Consider the following 5,758-nt stretch of genomic DNA (forward strand, 5'->3'; position numbering starts at 1 on the left):
TATATATATATATATATATATATATATATACTAAAATAAACTACCACTTACTACTTGTACTACTAGTCCTATTTTGCAGTTTTTCATTTTATCACGGGGCTTCATGATACGGATCCCCCACGATAAACAAGGGACTACTGTATAATTTTTTCAGATAAAGAGCAAAGTAGTTAACAGTTTTATTATTTATAGCAGTGTGTTTGCTTCTGTTTGGTGTTTTAGAGTTTTGAATGCGTTCTCTGTTTTTATTTAGATCATTAAAAGGGCCCGGCAGAACTACCTTCTGGACCAGTACAAGAAGAACCAACCACAACCTGGCCAGATTATGCAGGATGTCCTGAGTGCCAGAGAGGTGAGTCAAAGATGCTGTCTCAGTGTCTTTGTCCTCTGATAAGGATTACTTTTTTCTCACACAACTTCTATTAATTATTATTTAGATTTTTGAAATTCTGTGTTAGGAGCAAAACGCCTCAAAAGGTTCGCTGGAGCACTGTCTTACACTAACTTATTATATGTCCGTCGTAAGACATGATGCAATATAGTATGGCACTGTCCGACAGTCGGTGTATCTGTCTGTCGACATCTTCTTGTTCTAGCTTTAAACTAATAACTGTTTTAACATTGAAATGTAAAACTGCACAGCTGGACACCTCGTAAGTCTAGGATGATCCTTACTGATTTCAAGGTTACATGCATTTGTTGAAACCTTGTCTATGTTCAAGCTTGGCATGCAAGAAACAGAAATATCAAACCCTTTGTTCCCTAGATTGTGTCTTCATCTATCCATTGGTCAGTAATTTGTTCAACTCCACAAACAGTTAGGGCAGAAAATGTCATCAGAGCACGACACCTCATTGGATCTTGTTTTTATTAAGACCTCTTCAACAAAAGAAATCTTAAGTTGTACTGGTGATGAAGTCTACTATTCTGATCATAAAAAGCTTCATATTAGAGCCCGACAGATACATTATATCGGTAGGGCTGATAATTTTGGCCTGTTTAGGCGTCTGGGGACCTATCTTTATCAGCGATAATCATCCCATTATGCACCGATATAACCACTTCTAATTTTCATCTCTAAAATGCTGCAACCAGCTGTAATTGTACAATGTATCCAGCAGAGAGCACATGAAGACTACTGTCAAGTTCACTGAAGTTTCACTTTTGATGTTCAGCACAGACGAAGCAGGGAGTAATACTGTGTAGAGTATTTTGTTGAACAGACCATGGTAAGTTTATTTTAACTGATCTGTAAAATTAAAAAAATCCACAAGAATAAATTCTCTTTGATCCTTCAACCTGCATGCCTCTCAAGTTAGCAAGCTAACGTTAGTGTGGGTATGGTCACTTCCAGCGAGCTGATGGACAGCAAATCCCTTCGGCTTCTCTGCAGTCTTTTATCATCAAACTGAGCCGTTTTTTTTTTCGAACCAGACTAAAGTTGGTCCCCCTTCTAACCGAATTCGGTGTTCAGTGACTCAGAGAGCCGGACAGGACCGTCCAAAAATATATTTTGGTCCAGGACCGGCCGCTTCCACCCCACCGGTCACTCTGAGCGCACCCTGCCGGCCAGGTGACCCCTCGAGCCGGGGAGTCGTCGCACAAAGGTCCGGTGTTTTTTCTCTCTCTCTCTGGACCTCAACGAACTCTTATCTGGACCTTTGTGGTTCTACCTGTTTCCTACAAAAATTGCTGGGTGGTATTTCGCTGGTTTTCTGCTGGACTGGCCCTCGTGGTGTCTTCATAGGTGTGGGGGAAGTGTACCTGTGACCCTCGAATTGGACCAGAACCGAACCGAGGTGGCTGTGGGGATTTCGTCTTCAACAGAGCCGGTCTCGGCTTCAGTGAGCAGCCCGTTACTTTCACCGAAGGACTGTCCACCTCCGTGGAATCGCTGTGTTCACCTGGAGGAGACGCTCCGGTGCTTTGAAGCGCCGCCGGACCGGAGCAGAACCGGGCCAGGGACATCTTTAGCCTCTTCGTCTCTCGTGCTGTGGAGCGCCGGAGCTGGACTGGAGCAGAACCGGATCGGACCAGTGTCGACTTCAGCCTCTCTGGTCAGTCTCGTTTTTCACCGGGGGTGCCTCTCGTGCTGTCGGGTGCGGAGGTGTCGTGCAGAGAAGCAGGGGAGCAGCGCTGCGTGGTGCTCGAGAGAAGTTCAGAGTTTGTATCGGAGTTGCTGCAGGCCTCCATCCAAACTCACCTGGATAATAATAATTTTATTCCGGATCACGCTGTTGGCCCCTGTTGACCCCTGTTGACCTGAAACGAGCTTGGACCATGCCTTTCACTTCAGGAGGATTTTCTGGCAGCTCGCTCTGCTATTTGCTGCGAATTATCTGTTTCTGTTTCAGCCTGTTGATTCTGGACCCAGCTTCTGTTTCCCATGGGAGCATCTATCCATCTTCACTGGGGGGCCGGAGCCCCCCTCAGCCCAACTCAAACTGCAGTTGGGCCACCTCGTCGGGTTTGTTTGCCCATTTGAACTGTGGCGTTTTATGGTCTGAAACTATTCTGCATCATTCATATTATTGTCACTATTTTCAGTTCTCAGATTATCTGGAGTCTCTGAATCTTGTTAATACACCTGAATCCGCCCATTACTGCAACTTTCACTGTTTTTGGGTTCTGAATGATCACATCTTCATTAATGTTTCTCATGGTTCGATTATGGGGGCTAATTGTCACACTGTTAACTCCTGTAATTACACATCAGTCACAAAAAACTCAAGAAAATGTCTGATAATAATGTTGTTACTGCTCTCAGGGATTCAACCCAACCCTGGACCCCCCCACTAATTACAGCACAGCAAATGACTTTAAGAACGTGTCTGGGCTTAATTTTCTGCATGTAAACGCTCGTAGCCTTCTGAGAAAACTTGATGCCTTGAAAATTCTGGTTAGTTCTTCTGGGACAGATGTTATCTTCATCTCTGAAACCTGGCTCAACAAATCTGTACTCAATAATGACCTGGCAATCAATGGATTTAACATCTACCGCTGTGAACGTCAAAAAAAAGGGGGGGGGGGGGTTGCTGTTTACATCAGAGATTCTTTGGTTGCTAGTCTTCTGTCTTCTAAAATGATTCCAAACCAGTTTGAAGCCTTAGCTGTAGACATCACTTTGAATGGAGGCCAGATCTTATCTGTAGTCTGCTGTTACCGCCCACCCTCAGCAACACCTGAGGCTCTGTCTGCCCTGATGGAATTTCTTAGTAATTTAAAATTCAAAGAGATCCTTTTGGCTGGAGACCTCAACATTGATTGGTGTAAGTCGACCCCCCTCTGTGATAAATTCAAGGAATGTTGCCTGTCTCTCAATCTTACCCAATTGATCGACTCTCCCACTAGATTAAACAAAAACCGTCCTGAAAAATCCTCCATCTTAGACCTATTTCTAACTAATATGCCTCACAAATTCCCTGGTACAGGTTTATTTTCCAATATCTTGAGTGATCATTGTGTGACAGCTGCTTTGAGAGATATTAAACTTCCACCTTCTAAGCCCAGATTAATTCAAAAAAGGGATCTGAAACATTTTTGTGAACAGTCATTCCTCTGGGATCTGTCTCACTTTGACTGGCATCGTATTCTGTTAACTGATGACGTGAACTCCGCTTGGAACTATTTTCATAATAGTTTCATTTATTTTGTGAACAAACATGCTCCTTTTCGTCAGTTCAGAATAAAGGGACGAGACAGCCCCTGGTTTGCTCCAGAGCTAACTGATCTCCTGAACAGGAGAGATCATCTTTGGGCCGCAGTGAGAAAATCTGGCTCAGACACTGATTGGATGAGTTTTCGACAGATGAGGACTAAATGTACAACTGCTGTCAAAGCAGCAAAACGCAACTATTTATTATCTCAGACCTCCAAAAATCTAAATGACCCTAACAGATTCTGGAAAACCATCAAATCTTTCTCAGGCACCCCCCAATCCTCTGACCTCCCATCACAACTTCTCGTTAACTCTGTTCCTGTGTCAAATAAGCACGAGATCCTGAACTGTTTCAACAAATATTTTGTTGCTTCTAGTTCTTTATTTGACACAGTTACTAATGTTAGATCAGCCACTTCCCCTAATAACCAAACTTCTACAAATCAAATCCCTCCTACAAGTCAATCCTCAGTTAATCACACCTTCTCTTTTTCTCCATTCTCAGTCAGTGATGTCAATAAACTGTTAAAAGATCTTGACCCTAAAAAATCTGCAGGTCCAGATGAACTTCCACCTTATTTCTTAAGGCTGGCTGCTCATATCATCACAGTCCCTGTGACCCACATCTTCAATCTGTCCATAAGACAAAACTCCACCCCAGACACTTGGAAAACAGCCTTTGTTCTTCCTTTGCTGAAGGGAGGAGACCCCACCTCACTGAACAACTATCGACCAATCTCTAAACTCTGCATTTTAGCCAAGGTTCTAGAAAAACTAATAAACTCTCAAATCAAAAATTACCTGGACTCATTTAACATCTTACCTCCACATCAATCTGGTTTCAGGAAACAACACAGCACAACTACTGCTTCACTGAAGGTTCTTAATGACGTTGTTGAAGCACTGGATGCTAAGGATTATTGTGCTGCACTTTTCTTAGACCTGTCTAAAGCTTTTGACACTGTAGATCAGAACATCTTGTGTCATAAACTCTCAGAAATCGGTTTCTCAGAACACACTATTGGTTGGTTCTCTAACTATCTCTCAGACCGGAGGCAATGTGTTCAACATAATGGTACTTCCTCCAGTTATTTAACAGTCAACAATGGTGTACCACAAGGCTCAGTCTTAGGACCCACCCTCTTTACAATCTACATACATAATGTAGGTAAAAACATCCCTAATGCATCCATACATTTCTGTGCTGATGACAGTTGTTTGTTGCCGAGCTAAAACAGTTGCTAAGGCTTTCCAGCTTTTGAAATCTGCATTCAACAACATCCAGACAGATTTGTTCTGCCTCAAACTTGTCCTAAATGCCGACAAAACCAAAGGGATGCTTTTTTCAAATAGGAAGTTGGTCCCAGCAGTTCTTCCTCCGATTTTATCCTCAAATGGTGTCCCCATTGAGTTTGTTGATTCCTATAAATATTTGGGTATCTTGGTCGACTCACATCTCTCTTTTAAGCTACATGTGGAAAACTAGGTAAAGAAATTGAAAGTTAAACTGGGTTTCTTTTTCAGAAACAGATCCTGTCTAACCCTGAATGCTAGAAAACGCCTTGTATCTGTGACTTTCCTTCCCTCAATTGATTTTGGTGATATTATTTACATGAACGCTCCTACAAGAACCCTGCAGATGTTGGATGCTGTCTATCATGGTGCACTAAGATTCATAACTGGCTGTGATTATCGTACCCACCACTGCACACTGTATTCACTGGTTAACTGGACATCATTAACTTCACGCAGACTCTCTCACTGGTACATTTTCATCTTTAAATCACTTCTTGGTCTGCTGCCTTCATACATCTCCTCTTTCATGTCTCTGCGTGAGTGCAGCTACAGCGTGCGCTCTCAGGACATTATTACCTGCAGTGTTCCCTCAATGAGGACTGAACTAGGCAAAAGGGCCTTCTCCTACTCTGCTCCTGTTTCCTGGAATATCTTACAAAAAGATTTGAAACTCTCGACCTTGACCTCTCTAAGTGGCTTTAAGAATCTGTTGGACTCCTGGCAGGGACCAATGCAGACATGTTACTGTTTTTAGTTTTCTACATTCGCCTTAGAATCTAGCTGGGTTTTTTTTTTTTTTTTTTT

General features: G+C 42.7%; 1 protein-coding gene across 1 annotated transcript in view; it reads right to left on the bottom strand.

The window, feature by feature from the left end:
• Positions 1–5,758, bottom strand: part of cars1 (cysteinyl-tRNA synthetase 1) — a 232,039-nt gene that overhangs the window by 196,027 nt on the left and 30,254 nt on the right. The gene's annotated exons all lie outside the window — the stretch shown is intronic.

Source organism: Nematolebias whitei, chromosome 2 (assembly GCF_014905685.2).
Source record: "Nematolebias whitei isolate Nwh7 chromosome 2, NemWhi1, whole genome shotgun sequence".
NCBI classification, from domain to species: Eukaryota; Metazoa; Chordata; class Actinopteri; order Cyprinodontiformes; family Rivulidae; genus Nematolebias; species Nematolebias whitei.